Source organism: Capra hircus, chromosome 7, assembly GCF_001704415.2.
Source record: "Capra hircus breed San Clemente chromosome 7, ASM170441v1, whole genome shotgun sequence".
Lineage (NCBI taxonomy): Eukaryota > Metazoa > Chordata > Mammalia > Artiodactyla > Bovidae > Capra > Capra hircus.
This window is the reverse complement of record NC_030814.1, coordinates 59,242,106-59,258,834: the sequence shown is the minus strand read 5'-3', so window position 1 is coordinate 59,258,834 and position 16,729 is coordinate 59,242,106. Positions and strand designations below refer to the sequence as shown.

The 16,729-nt window shown below is 38.2% G+C and overlaps 1 pseudogene; it reads left to right on the top strand.

The window, feature by feature from the left end:
• LOC102172709 lies at positions 15,508-15,845 on the top strand (annotated as a pseudogene).

Below are 16,729 nucleotides of genomic sequence, written 5' to 3'. Positions count from 1 at the left end.
CTGCCCTCACTCCCTCCCAGCATCAGAGTCTTTTCCAATGAGTCAACTCTTCCCATGAGGTGGCCAAAGTACTGGAGCTTCAGCTTTAGCATCATTCCTTCCAAAGAAATCCCAGGGCTGATCTCCTTCAGAATGGACTGGTTGGATCTCCTTGCAGTCCAAGGGACTCTCAAGCATCTTCTCCAACACCACAGTTCAACAGCATCAATCCTTTGGTGCTCAGCCTTCTTCACAGTCCAACTCTTACATCCATACATGACCACAGGAAAAACCATAGCCTTGACTAGACGGACCTTAGTCGGCAAAGTAATATCTCTGCTTTTGAATATACTATCTAGGTTGGTCATAACTTTTCTTCCAAGGAGTAAGCGTCTTTTAATTTCGTGGCTGCAGTCACCATCTTCAGTGATTTTGGAGCCCAAAAAAATAAAGTCTGACACTGTTTCCACTGTTTTCCCATCTATTTCCCATGAAGTGATGGGACCGGATGCCATGATCTTCATTTTCTGAATGTTGAGCTTTAAGCCAACTTTTTCGCTCTCCTCTTTCATTTTCATCAAGAGGCTCTTTAGCTCCTCTTCACTTTCTGCCATAAGGGTGGTGTCATCTGCATATCTGAGGTTATTGATATTTCTCCCGGCAATCTTGATTCCAGCTTGTGCTTCTTTCAGCCCAGCGTTTCTCATGATGTACAGCCTTGACGTACTCCTTTTCCTATTTGGAACCAATCTGTTGTTCCATGTCCAGTTCTAACTGTTGCTTCCTGACCTGCATACAGATTTCTCAAGAGGCAGGTCAGGTGGTCTGGTATTCCCATCTCTTTCAGAATTTTCCACAGTTTATTGTGATCCACACAGTCAAAGGCTTTGGCATAGTCAATAAAGCAGAAATAGATGTTTTTCTAGAACTCTCTTGCTTTTTCCATGATCCAATGGATGTTGGCAATTTGATCTCTGGTTTCTTTGCCTTTTCTAAATCCAGCTTGAACGTCAGGGAGTTCACAGTTCACGTATTGCTGAAGTCTGGCTTGGAGAATTTTGAGCATTACTTTACTAGCGTGTGAGAGGAGTGCAATTGTGCGGTAGTTTGAGCATTTTTTTGCATTGCCTTTCTTTGGAATTGGAATGAAAACTGACCTTTTCCAGTCCTGTGGCCACTGTGGAGTTTTCCAAATTTGCTGGCATATTGAGTGCAGCAGTTTCACAGCATCATCTTTCAGGATTTGAAACAGCTTAACTGGAATTCCATCACTTCCACTAGCTTTGTTCATAGTGATGCTTTCTAAGGCCCACTTGACTTCATATTCCAAGATGTCTGGCTCTAGATTAGAGATCACATCATCATGATTATCTGGGTTGTGAAGATCTTTTTTGTACAGTTCTTCCGTGTATTCTTGCCACCTCTTCTTAATATCTTCTGCTTCTGTTAGGTCCATACCATTTCTGTCCTCTATCGAGCCCATCTTTTCATGAAATGTTCCCTTGGTATCTCTAATTTTCTTAAAGAGATCTCTAGTCTTTCCCATTCTGTTGTTTTCCTCTATTTCTTTGCATTGATCACTGAAGAAGGCTTTCTTATCTCTTCTTGCTATTCTTTGGGACTCTGCATTCAGATGCTTATATTTTTCCTTTTCTCCCTTGCTTTTCGCCTCTCTTCTTTTCACAGCTATTTGTAAGGCCTCCCCAGACAGGAGCAGCGGCTGTGCTTTGCTGGAGCAGCCATGAAGAGATTCCCCATGCCCAAGGTAAGAGAAACACAAGTAAGATGGTAGGCGTTGCAAGAGGGCATCAGAGGGCAGACACGCTAAAACCATACTCACAGAAAACTAGTCAATCTAATCACATTAGGACCACAGCCTTGTCTAACTCAATGAAACCAAGCCATGCCTGCAGGGCAACTCAAGACAGGTGGGTCATGGTGGAGAGATCTGACAGAATGTGGTCCACTGGAGAAGGAAATGGCAAGCCACTTCAGTTTCTTGCCTTGAAAACCCCATGAACAGTATGAAAAGGCAAAATGATAGGATACCAAAAGAGGAACTCCCTAGGTTATTAGGTGCCCAATATGCTACTGGAGATCAGTGGAGAAATAACTCCAGAAAGAATGAAGGGATGGAGCCAAAGCAAAAACAATACCCAGCTGTGGATGTGACTGGTGATAGTAGCAAGATCCGATGCTATAAAGAGCAATATTGCATAGGAACCTGGAATGTCAGGTCCATGAATCAAGGCAAATTGGAAGTGGTCAAACAAGAGATGGCAAGGGTGAAAGTCGACATTCTAGGAATCAGCGAACTAAAACGGACTGGAATGGGTGAATTTAACTCAGATGACCATTATATCTACTACTGTGGGCAGAAATCCCTCAGAAAAAAATGGAGTAGCCATCATGGTCAACAAAAGAGTCCGAACTGCAGTACTTGGATGCAATCTCAAAAACGACAGAATGATCTCTGTTCATCTCCAAGGCAAACCACTCGATATCACAGTTATCCAAGTCTATGCCCCAACCAGTAACACTGAAGAAACTGAAGTTGAACAGTTTTATGAAGACCTACAAGACCTTTTAGAACTAACATCCAAAAAAGATGTCCTTTTCATTATAAGGGACTGGAATGCAAAAGTAGGAAGTCAAGAAACACCTGGAGTAACAGGCAAATTTGGCCTTGGAATGCGGAATGAAGCAGGGCAAAGACTAATAGAGTTTTGCCAAGAAAATGCACTGGTCATAGCAAACACTCTCTTCCAACAACACAAGAGAAGACTCTACACATGGACATCACCAGATGGTCAACACCGAAATCAGACTGATTATATTCTTTGCAGCCAAAGATGGAGAAGCTCTATACAGTCAACAAAAACAAGACCAGGAGCTGACTGTGGCTCAGATCATGAACTCCTTATTACCAAATTCAGACTTAAATTGAAGGAAGTAGGGAAAACCACTAGACCATTCAGGCATGACCTAAATCAAATCCCTTATGATTATACAGTGGAAGTGAGAAATAGATTTAAGGGCCTAGATCTGATAGATAGAGTGCCTGATGAACTATGGAATGAGGTTCGTGACATTGTACAGGAGACAGGGATCAAGACCATCCCCATGGAAAAGAAATGCAAAAAAGCAAAATGGGAAAAACAAGAAAATATGTATTATCATCACAAAAAGAAATATATGAAGGATAAACCAAAAAACAACAAAATATGATCCCTATAGGGAATAAGGTTGAGGGCAATAAATAGAAAGGAGTCACCCTCCTCTGAGAGTAAATTTTTATATAGTTTTGACTTTTGAAAGCATGTTAATATCCTACATACTCAAAAATAAATCAATGAGAAGGGAAGGAAAACTAAAACCAAAAGCCAGTCAAATAAATGAACACAATTTATTTCAAATGAATACTTCAATCACACTAAATGGGAATAAAATTTAAAAAATAACTAATCCAAGGAACTTATGGACACAGTATATCCTAAGTTTTGAAGAAGGGGAGAGAGATAAAAGTGCAAACACATCTTGAATTCTTTTTAGTAGGATTGTTAATTATAGTGGTATAGGCAAAGAAATTCTGAAATTATTTTAGATGTAACCTAAGATTGAACAAATTGTTGGAAACCAAGTTTCTCACTGTGGGAGAAGGGATATGTAAGTATAGAATAGGGAAGGCAAGAATCCTGTGGAGATAGGTTAGAATTAGAGAAACTGGTGTGAACTCATTATTACAAACATGAATATGTGTGTATACATGTTTATGTCTGTTCCCTGGATACACACACACACACACACACAGGTGAGTATACGTGCGCGCATACATGTTCAGTTGCTCAGTTGTGTCCAATTCTTTGCAACCCTAGGGACTGTAGCCTGCCAGGATTTTCTGGAGGTAATTCTCAGGATTTCTCAGGAAGTCCACAGGATTTCCCAGGAAGAATACTTGAGTGGGTTTGCCACACCCTTCTCCATGGAATCTTCCCGACCCAGGGATCCAACCCACTGGATGCATCGAACCCACCCAGCACCAAACTAAGTAAGCACAATAATGCAGGACCAAGCCCTGCATTAGTAGGTGGATTCTTTACCACTGAGCCACTTGGGAAGCCCTGTGTGCATCTATACCTGCCTATATTTCCCAGCTCGGGCTGTTCAAAGGAAAAAATAGCCAAAGAGACAAATACAACCAAATAGAAATGAACATGTCTGGTTCCCAGATTTTGGTTTCTAATACCATTCCCCACTGAAAGGAACCTGAACTCCTTTGAGAAACAACCGATTCCAGGGCTGGGGCAATGTAGGTATTAAAATAATTGGAGCATCTTGTTATGCCAGATAATGTGTCAGAAGGTTATGGGAACACTTTGCAAGGACACGGTAGCCAACTTGAAGAGGTTCCCATGGACCAAAGTTGGGACCATTTGAGCACCAAACTAAGTAAAAACAATAATGAACTATTATTCACTGAAAAACATAGCAATCCATGAGTCTACAATCATGGATAGATGATAGATATCAACAGACAGATAGATAGGAAAGTGTGCTAAGTCACTTCAGTTGTGTTTGACTCTTTGCAACCCCATAGACTGAAGCCTACCAGGCTCCTCTGTTCATGGGATCTTCCCGGCAAAAATACTGGAGTGAGATGCCATTTCCTACTCCAGGGTATCTTCCTGATCCAGGGATCGAACTTGGAGATAGATAGATAAATAAATGGGGGAGGAGGGAAATCTCTTGCTTAGGGCAAACTACTGAGGGCCCAAAGTCAACTTATCCATTAGACAAGTATCTAAATCCCACTATAATTTTAAAGGCTGTTTTTTGTTTCTTTTAAAAGAAACCAAAAGAAAAATAAATGTAATAACAACAAATCCAGCTTGGATCATATTTTTATACCAACACAGTAGTAAAATATATGAAATTAAATTTTTATGGAGTGAGGGATCCATGAATGCGAAAGAGCATAGGGCTCATGAAAGTCATAAGGCAGCCCTGTGGGAGACAAGTGGTAAATGTGGACAGGGTGCTAGATGGAAAATCATCATTTGGCAACGTTCATGGTAGCTTCAAGCAAGATTCATCAATAGATGCTAAATCCAAGAGAAATTTTTGGTGAAGAATAGGATATTTGCATGGTCTTAAATTATCTCCACCCTCTACTTTTTATTAGTTGCAAGGCAAAAAAAATTAAAGGATAATTATACAGTGGAGAAAGTGGGTACAACCTTGACTTCATGGTCAAAATTAATGCGGTATTACCTGTGAGGGACAGACGGACATCATGTGCCTCCAGCTGTAGCATCCTCAGAAGGTTACAACATCATCTATGCAGGATCCCTACTACAAGTGTCTAATAATCATGAGGAAACATCAGACAAACAGAAAACAAAAGGCGTTCTATTTTTTTTTTAATGGAGGAATGGAGGAGTTATATTCTTGAAAATTGTCAATGTCAAAAAAGACAAAGAAAAGCTGGGAAATGTTCCAGATTTAAGGCAGCTGAAGAGACATGGCAGCTAAATACTGTTGCGTAAAAACTGACCCTAAAATTGAACCTGTCCTAGGAGGAGAAAAACCTATAAAGAACAGTATTAGATTAATTTTAAAATGTGAAACATAGACCATAAATTAGATAAAAGTATTCCATCAATGTAAATTTATGAAGTTATTATCTATAGAGCAAACCGCTATTTTGCAGAAATATATGCTGAAGTATTTAAGGGTAAGAACTATGATGTATGTAACTTACCTCAAATGGCTCAGGAAAAATATTGTCTCCTTAGACAGCAGAGATCAAACCAGTCAATCCTACAGGAAATCAACCTTGAATATTCATTGGAAGGACTGATGCTGAAGCTGAAGCTTCAGTACTTTCACCACCTAATGTGAAGAGCCAACTCACCAGAAAAGACCCTGATGTTGGGAAAGCTTGAAGGCAAAAGGAGGAGAGGGCGCCAGAGAATTAGATGGTTGGATAGCATCATTTACTCAATAGAAATGAACTTGGACAAACTCTGAGAGACAGTGAGGGACAGGGAGGCCTGGCGTGCTACAATCCATAGGACTGCAAAGAGTCAGACACAGCATAGCGGGTGAACAACAACAACAACGTGTGTGTGTAGAGAAAGAATAAATGACAAAGCCAAGGAGATAAAATTACAATAGGTGACTCTTTGTAAAGAGTATATGAATGTTCCTTGCACTACTTTAATTTTTGCAACTTCTTATAAGTTTGAAGTTATTTCCAAATAAGTTTTTTAAAACTTATAAAATAAAAAACATATTAGAGTGTCACATATAGATGTATAACTCATACTGTATGCATAACATTGGCTGGACTTTTCACATTATAGTTTCCCATGTTATTACATAACCTTTTAATCTATCATTTTAAACGTCTGCATAACATTCTATCAAACTGACACTCTACAGTATACTGAGCCATCTCCTTATTGTTAAACATTTAGACTATATTCAATTTTTCCTGGTTTAAACCATGTTTATAATGGTTAAGCTGAAGAGCTGTAGAACAATATTACCTATATCCAAGTCTCAGCTCTGTGCTTTACTAGCCAAGTAGCTTTGAGTAAATTACTTACCTTTCTATCCCTCAATTCCCTCAAGTCAGACATAACAGTATTTACATAGATGCTGTGAATATTAGATGATATGCTCATGTAAAGAACTTACAGTGGTGCCTAGCACATAATAAGCACTCAACAGATATTAGCTTTTGTATAATTTTTGTGTATTCAGTTTTTTTTGTTTGAGGAGAAATCTTTTGCAATATTAATATTTTAATATAAAAGAAATACTTATATTTGGGGATATGGAAAAAGATGCATAATATAGATATGATAATGGCAATATCATGAACAACGAAACTAATCCTTGCTTTCTTTTTTAAGTGTGAGTTCATCTAATAAAATCACATCTTCTGCTAATCCTAAAGTATACCACTAGATGGCAGTATAACCAATTAATTGACAATACTAATTTAAGTAAATTTCAAACTCATATTTACAAATTCCCAAAATAGAAACAGGTTCTTTGAAAAGAAGTGTGGTCACAGCCGAAACATTAAATCTATGTCTGGTGAATCGGTTGAGGTACATCTGTCCCAATACCTCACTAGGTATTAGGTTGGCCAGACATCTCTAAACTGATTTCATCTTTCCTCTGACCCATTTCCTCCCAGCTTAAAAACATTTTCCTCTTTTGGGCTTTCCCATCTCAGTAATGGCACTATTCCCATCTATCTATGTGCTTAAGGAAGAAACTAAAAGTCACTCTATTGTGGGGTGTGGGACTTTTTGTTATTGATTTTCTAGTTTTGTTATAGTAAAAAAAGAATGTAATCCATATGATGTCAGTTATTTTGCTCTTTCTCTGCAGAAATAGCAGAGACTGGCTTTGCAGTTAAATGTTGTAAGTTTTCCATGTGTACTTAAAAAGAGCATGTAATATCTGTTAAGTAAAGGATTCTGACTATATCCATGAAATCAATCTTGCTAGGTGTTGTTCATGTCCTCTGTATCCTTATTAATATTTTGTCTGCTGCTGCTAAGTCACTTCAGTTGTGTCCGACTCTGTGTGACCCCATAGACGGCAGCCCACCAGGCTCTCCCATCCCTGGGGTTTTCCAGGCAAGAACACTGGAGTGGGTTGCCATTTCCTTCTCCAATGCATGAAAGTGAAAAGTGAAAATGAAGTTGCTCAGTCGTGTCCGACTCTTAGCGACCCCATGGACTGCAGCCTACCAGACTCCTCCATCCATAGGATTTTCCAGGCAAGAGTACTGGAGCGGGGTGCCATTGCCTTCTCCTATTCTGTTCTGTAGGAAATGTAGTTTAAAAAACCAACTCTCCCACTGTAATTTAAAATTTACTTCTTACAATTCTGTCAATGATATTTTTGCTTTATATCTGTTGAAGATAAATTGTAAGTTCACATATAGATTCAGAATTGCTATATCTCCTTGGTAAGTTATTTTTTATTACTTTTTAAATCAGTTTATTCTTAACAATACTTTCTACCTTCAAGTCTGTTCTGTCTGGCATTAATATCACCCCCACTAGCATTCTTTTGGGAAATATCTGCCTATCATGTATTTTTTCCACTCATTGGTTTTCAACATTTCTATGCCTTAATGTTTTAGATGGCTGGATGGCATCACCGACTCGATGCACATGAGTTTGTGTGAACTCCCGGGAATTGGTGATGGACAGGGAGGCCTGGCGTGCTGCAATTCATGGGGTCGCAAAGAGTCGGACACGACTGAGCGACTGAACTGAACTGAATTGAATGGCAAATACATACAGCTAGATTTTTTTCCTTGTTATCTAATATAAGTAGTTCTGATTTTAACTGACAAGATTAATGTATATATGAACTGAACTTAAATTATTGACATATTTGGACTTATATTTATAATTCTGTGGTGTGTTTTTTATTTATAATGCATTTTAACTCTTTTTTTCCCTCCTTGCACGCCTTTTATTGGATAGTTCCAGTTTTATTCCTCTTTCTTTACCTTTATTGATTTAGAGCCTTTATATTTCTATCCTTTTGGTAATTATTCTTACGTTTTTAACAGGAACATTAGAAAGTCTAAAGTTAATTTATTAAAATTTTATCTCCAATGACTTTTCCTCCTATTCTGCTCACTGTTGCTATCTAGTATTTTAGTTTTAACATCTTCTCAATCTAGACTTTAATATCATGGTTAATGTCGTTTATGATAAGTGCTTATTTAGATATGCTCACATGTTTAACAATTCTCTTGCTTATCATTACTTCTCAATAAAAACTCTTCAGTAGCTTCACATTAGAAGGAATAATACCCAAATCCTTTGCCAACACTTCACATGATCTGGTCCCTGCCTGCTTCCTTGACCTCCTGTCACTCTTCCCCCTTGCTCACTGCCCTCCAGCTACAATCATCTTTTCTTAGTTTCCCAATATGCTATCATTGAACTCCAATTTTTTCCTATACATCACATCCTACGCATGTTCTTCTCCTTCAGTTCAGTATGGTCTCCTTTCTATTCTCCCTATTGCTGGCTCTCTCTCTCATTCTTCTTGGCTTAAATGTTATCTTCTCAAAGAAGTGCTCTTTTGCCACTCTACATGGATTAGGTCCTCCGCATCCCATAATCCTCTGTAGCATCCCTGTGTATGTTTCCTCTATGTACTTATCTCAGGTCATAATTACATATTTGAATATGTGTTTTCTTGTTTGGTATCTACCTCTCTGATTATATTTGACTGTATAAGAATAGCAGTGGGAGTTTAAAAAAATGTAAATGTGAATGAGAATTATTTCAAAAGAAGGACTGAACATTTTTTAGATCAAATTAGATGAGAGGGCAAATAGAAGGAGATGTTAAATGTAATTAGGTTTCCCTTTTGGAAGACTATAAGATAAAGATACCACTTGACAGAAATAGAATAATTGGGAGAATAATTCAATTTGAATGAAATTGAGGAGGGAGAAAATTACTTCTGCTTAGAAATATATATTAAGGATAAAATAACAGTGGGTCATCTCTGTGAAGATATCACATAGACAATCTGAATTATGGTAGTAGAACATAGGTATGAGGTCAGAAATGGAGACATAATTTTGGGAGTAACTTACATCTTTTTCATCGCTTATCAATTTAGTATTCCATTTCTCCTTGAGCTATTCCAAACCTTCTGCTTTATATGATTCAATAAACATTTTTCCTGGCTCTGTGCTAAATATAAGGACACAATAATTAACTAGGATGGATGCTATTTCTGCTGTCAGAGTCTACAGCACAAAAGGGGAGAAATGATTAAATAAGCAATTGCAATAGAGTATGATACACTACACACCACAAGGATTCTGCAAGCATGTTATTAGGAACTCATAACAGGAAAAGTTAACCTAGTCTTGGGGTCAGGGAAGGTTTTCTGGAGGCGGGGAAGTGCTGCTTTATTGAAACGCAAAGGAGAATAAGGAGTTACTCAGGAAAAAAAGGAAAGAGGAGGCTCCTTATGTGAAGGAAACATATATGCAAATCTTGAAAGCAAGATAAACCGTGTAGCTCAAATATTCCTACTTTCGCCCAGAAACTCTTCTCTACCCAGCCATTTAAATTTGTTTTTCAAGTTGATTGAGATATAATTTATATATAGTAAAATTCATCCTTTTGTGATATAAGGTTCTATGAATTTTGGCAAACTGTGCTGTCATGTAACAATTGTGATAATCAAGATATGTCATATTTCTATCACCCTAAAAAGTTCTGTCACACTTCTTGGTACCTCCCCCACCTCAGCCCCCTTGCCACTGCTGATTGCATTTCCATCCCTATAGTTTCCCTTTTTCCAAATGCTGTATGAAGTGAAGTCGCTCAGTCGTGCCTGACTCTTTGCAGCCCCATGGACTGTAGCCCACCAGGCTCCTCAGTCCATGGGATTTTCCAGGCATGAATACTGGAGTGGGTTGTCATTTCCTTCTCCAGGGGATCTTCCCCACCCAGGGATCAAACCCAGGTCTCCCGTATTGTAGGCAGACGCTTTACCGTCTGAGCTACCAGGGAAGCTTTTTCCAAATGTTGTATAAATGGAATCATACAATATGTAGTCTTTCAAGTCTGGCGTCTTTCACTGTGTGTAATAATGGTGCTGCATGTATCAGTAGTTTGTTCCTTTTTTATTGCTGAACAGAATAGAGGTTCAGTGTTTGTTGCTGAACGTTGTAGAGGTGTACCGCAATCTGTTTCATGTTAATGGACATTTGGCATGTTTCCAGCTTTTGTAAAATATGGACAAAACTGTTATAAACATCTCCTTAGAGGTTTTTTAATGAAGTATAATTGGTTTACAATACTGTGTTAGTTTCAGGTATATAGAAAAGTGATTCAGCTATATATATATATTTTAATATATAAATATATATATATTAATATAGTATATATATTTCAGATTCCCATAGAGTTTTTTCTGTGGATGTAAGTCTTCATTTCTTTTGAATAAATACCTCGGAATGGAACTGTTTTGTCATAGAATAAGTGCATGTTTATCTTTATAGGAAATTACCAGAGTGGCTGTATCATTTTGCATTCCCAAAACCAATGTATGAGAGTTCCAGTTATTTTGCATCCCTACCAGCATTTGACATCGGTTGTTCATTTCATTTATTTTTTAAGCCATTCTACTAGGTATGTAGTGATGTCTCATTGCCATTTTAGTTTGCAGTTCCTAATGACTAATTGTCTCGAGCATCTTTTCATGTACTTGTTTGCCATCTGTATATCTTCTCCTGTAAAGTGTCTGTTTAAATCTGCTGCCCAGTTGGTTTTTTTTTGGGGGGGGGGATTGTTTTATTATTGAGTTTAGTGAGTCTTTTACGTACTCAGTTTACTGATACTTCGTCAGATCTGCAGTTTGCAAATGCTTCTTCCTGCTGTGTGCCTTGTCTTCTCGTTTTCTTAGACTATCTTTTAAAGAGCAGGATTTTGTCTCTCTTATAAAGTCTAATTTATTAATTTCCTCATTTCTACCCAGCATTTTAATCCCATTCTTTCTAGAACAATCTTTTTCTGCCTACCATCATGCAGAAGTCTCCCACTTTTTGCAAAAATCTCCATTTACTTCCCTGGTAGCTCAGACGGTAAAGCATCTGCCTACAATGCGGGAGACCTGGGTTCAATCCCTGGGTCTGGAAGATCTCCTGGAGAAGGAAATGGCAAACCACTCCAGTATTCTTGCCTGGAAAATCCCATGGACGGAGGAGCCTGGGAAGCTACAGTCCATGGGGTCGTAAAGAGTCGAACTTGACTGAGCGACTCCACTTCACTTCACTTCCCGTTATTGTCCATTCCCCATCACACTATCCTTTTTCTCCTTCATCCCCCTGCCAAATATTTGGAATGTATGTTCTCTAGAATATTCCACTTACTTACTACTTAGTCATTCCTGAAAATCCCTGAAAATTTGCTTCCATCCACGCCACACTACCAGAGCTAACGTTTGGATGTCACCAAAAAACCTCTTACGTGTTGATTCCAATTTCTAGACCCTAATTCTCTACTTTCTTTTAGCTTAACCCTTTCTTCCAAAAATTATTTTTTAACCTCTTACTTTCAATGTTCCCAAAAAGTCAACCTAACTTTGTATAGTAGAGGGCTTCCCATGTAGCTCAGCTGGTGAAGAATCTTTCTGCAATGCAGGAAACCTGGGTTCAACCCCTGGCTTGGGAAGATCCCCTGGAGAAGGGAAAGGTTACCCACTCCAGTATTCTGGCCTGGAGAATTCCACGGACTCTATAGTCCATGGGGTCACAAAGAGTCGGACATGACTAAGCAACTTTCACAATCACTTTTCAAGCAACTTTCACAATCACTTTTCATAGTAGCCCCTTAGGGGTTAATTCAGTTGTAGAATGCCATATAAACAAGGGATTCTAAACAAAGGTTGAATAAATTCAACTTTTTTTTGGCCTGAATTCAGACAGAAGCAGTAAATATGCAATAGGTGTTACATTATTTACAGGTAATTAATTCTCTTAAATGAGTTGACTATCACCAGTTGTGTTTTTCAATGACTTCATTGTCTTTTTAAAAATCTATACTCCAATAACATAAATTTCAGTACAACCCATGCCTGGTTTTTTAAAAATAAATTCTGAATTTAGAGTCCACATGAGTGAAATTTGACTCTAGCTATTTTATTATATTATAATATATATATTCATTTATATTCTGTATTTGGAAGAAATACAATCCAGGAACAATCTCCAAGCACAGGGAGAGAAGTAGTTATAAAATTGTAAAGTTTGTTTCCAATATTTATTAGGTAGAGAAGCTGAAATACAGTAAAATAATCTTCCCCCTAAAGTAAAGTCATAAAGAGGCAGTGCAAAGAAGTTTCGGTTTTGGTTTTACCTCACTGGAACCATAAATAGCAAACAGTTTCTTTCTCTCAGGTATTCCCCTAACCAGCACTCTTTTCCTTTCCATTTGCCTTCTCTTCCTTTTTATTTCCTCTAATTAGCATAATGACCAGACAATATGACTAAATTAAGTCATTTCATTTCTCTCCACTCTAGGTCAAGGTAACTGCTTCTGATTACCCTATTTTCTGCTGGCTTCCTTTTACCTGCTGAACAGTCTGCTTTCAGATGGACAGCTCCTGCTTTATTCTTGGACAGGGCAAAGGCTGAAATTTTCCTGCAGCTGAGTCGTGTCATAAGGCCAGGCTCAGGAAATCAGTGGTCTGAGGTCTTGTATGCTTGTCACGTGAGAATATCAATACACTCTGAGCATACTCGGAGGCACCATCATATAGTGGACACAACTTTGGTGTTAGAAAGATCTCAATTCAAATTAATCTTGACTGGTAAATAAAGTCAATAGATCCTCTGGAGCATATTTCTTCATCTCTGAAAGAGATTAATAATATCCACGTTAACAGGAAACATGAGTAAAGAATCTGATACTTAGTAAGCACTCAATACAGTTTGGTCCCTTCCTTTCCTCTTCAACAAGTTCTTTTAATTGAAAATGACTTTTTAAAATGTCGTCCTTTCATGGTCCACTGATGCAAGGCCAATCCTTTGGCCCTTTCCATAGGATACACTGACGTGATAGGGAGATGAGGGGATATACTGTCTCCTGAATAAGTGTTTTAAGAAGGACTTTCAGGAAAGGAATTTTGATGTAGCAAGGGCAGTGCTAGTGGCAATATCAGTATTATGTTCTGGGAAATCTAAAAGTTCTATGAGGCTTCTCTGAAACCATGAAAGTAGGAAACATTTCATTTCTGCCTGCTCTATGATCTATAAACACCACCTAACAATAGATACATTGATCATCAGCATTCAATTGTACTACTTGTCATAGAAAGAGCTTAACAGGTTTCTATGAAGATCGCATAGGAAATACAAGTCTATAAAGTTCAAAGCACCTTATAGATCTTTATTTTGTCCTGAAATATTGTGCATTTATTATATGAAATAAATTACACACTAGCATTCATTTGAAATTCTTTTTGTCATATTAAGAGTACACATGATCTTTGACTTGAGTGACTTCACTTTGATCTTTGACTTAATTATACTTCCAGGAATCTCTCCTAGAATACACTCAATGTGTATACAAATATGCATGCCGAACCATATTTACTGCAACGTATTTGTACCAACAAAGAGTAGTAAGAATTGCTTAAGTATTATAGAATAGTCATATAATAGAATACTATGAGTCCATTAAATGATAAACAATTATTAGTCAGATAGCAACTACATGCTCAGAACCTTATTGAATGCTGAAGGAGAATAAAAAGAACTATATGTCATGATTCTTATCCTGGAGGAGTTTATGACTTGGTTGAGAAGGGTCCAAGATGCACAGATCCCCAGCTTAAAATTGTATGTCTTCGTGCTCACTTCAGCAGCATATGTACTAAAATTGAAATGATACAGAGATTAGCATGGCCCCCTGGGCAAGGATGACATGCAAATTCGTGAAGTGTTCCATATTTTTTTAAAAAATAAAAGAATAAACTAAAAAGAAAATGTCTGCTATGTGAGTCAACTTTTTGGTTTGTGTTCTTGAAGAAGAATCTTCTGGACCAGAGGATGGCAAACTACAGCCCATCAGCCAAATCCAACTCCTTGCTTATTTTTGTAAATAAAATGTAATTAGAACACAGACATGCCCATTCGTTTATCTATTGTCTAGTTTATTTTCCTTTTTTACAAAAATGTTTATTTATTTATCTGGGTGCAGCAAAGTGCCAGGTCTTAGTTTCGGCACTGGGGATCTTGAATCTTTGTTGCAGCATGCGGGATTTTGAGTGGTGGCGTGTGAACTCTTAGTTGTGGCATGTGGGATCTAGTTCTCCGACCAGAGATGGAATCCAGGTCCCCTGCATTGGGAGCATGAAGTCTTAGCCACTGGACCACCAGAGAAAGTCCCTAGGCTACTTTCCTTATACAGAGTTGAACAGTTGCAACAAAGATCTTATAGCCCGCAAAGCCAAAAATATTTACCAACTGGTCCTTCACAGGAAAAGTTTAATCCTCTTGTAGACCTTAAAAAAAAAAAAAAAAAAACTCCTTAAAAAAGGGGTTGGTGGTGCGCTGTGACTACCTAGAGGGATGGGGGGTAGTGGGAGATAGGTTCAAGAGGGAGGGGACATATGTGTACTTATAGTTGATTCACATTATTGTACGGCAGAAACCAATGCAACACTGTAAAGCAATTATCCTCCAATTAAAAATAAATTTTTAAAAAAGTCCAAGATTCACAGGGAAAATAAATGGACTGGAATTAAGGATGGTTTTAAAATATGCCCATTAATTCTTTGATATGTTTTCCTTTACTAGATGAAGCTGAATCCCTGGGGCACCTGTGTGTGGGCAATTTGTGCTTGCTGGTGGTGGCCACGTTGCTTTCTGATAGAGGTGTGGAATTGGTGTCTGTGGCCTCTGGCTGGAATGAACCACAGCCTCTGAGGAGGCAGGGGAGCTGAGCTGGAACTATGGCCAATATAGTGGTAGCAGTTAGACTGACCATTGTGCAGGTCATTATGTTTTGCAAGCTATGAGGCATATGGACTCTTAAGTAAAACAGATTTTTCACAGTCTATCCAAGTCTGCCTTCACTAGCGACCATTACAGAGATGAGTTTGAATGCAAAATGACAAAATGGGAAGCAGTATTAATACTAGGTTTAAGTCCTACTGCCAATAAAGAAAAAATAAGAGATGCTCATCGATGAATTGTGCTTTTAAATCATCCAGACAAGACAGGATCTCCTTAGATAGCAGTCAAAATCAATGAAGCTAAAGATTTACTAGAAGCCCAAGCTAGAAAATGAAGTAAATGCATGATGAATTTTAAGTTCTTATTCATTTGTGTACGTGGGTACCAGCTTTTTATCATAAAATACCTCAAAGCTCCAAAAAATAAATAACTAAAAATAAAAGATGAAGCTTAATTCTCCTCTGAGTATGGACGGAACTTAGTAACTTCCTTCTAATAAATAAAATAATGTGCAAATAAGGGTGTGTGAATCCTGACACTAGATCATAAAAGATGTTACAGTCTTTTCCTTGCCCTCAGATCACTTGCTGGAAGAATGTCGATTGCTATGTTGTGAGGACACTCAAGTAACCCTGTGCAGAGGTCCACGTGGCAAGGAACTGATACCTTCTGCCAGCAACTAGCAAGGAACCGGGCTTTCTACTAATGGCCACGTGAGGAAACCCTCTTGGAAGTGGAGCCTTCAGCTCCAGTCAAATCTTCAGATCGCTGGATTCTTGGCTAATGTCTTAACTGCAACTTCATGAGAAACCCTGATTCAGAACCACTCCGTTAAAACCACTCCTGAATTCTTGACCCACAGATACTGGGAAATAATATCTCTTGCCTTAACCTGCTGAATTTTGGGGTAATTTGTTATTTGACAATAAATAACTAATACAAACTGAAAGCTATAGATGCTCTAGAGCAGTGGGTCTGCAAACTTTCTCTGGAAGGGCCAGATAGTCAGTATTTTAGGCTTTTGAACCATCTGGTCTCCATGGCAACTACCCCACTCTGCTGTCATAGCAAGAGGGCAGCCACACACATAGGTAAACAAATGTGCATGGCTATGTTCCAATAAAACTTTATTTACAAACACAGGCATCAGGGTTGTGGGCCATAGTTTGCCAGCCTCTGCTCTAGAGAATCAAATTTTAATGACATTAAGCAATGATT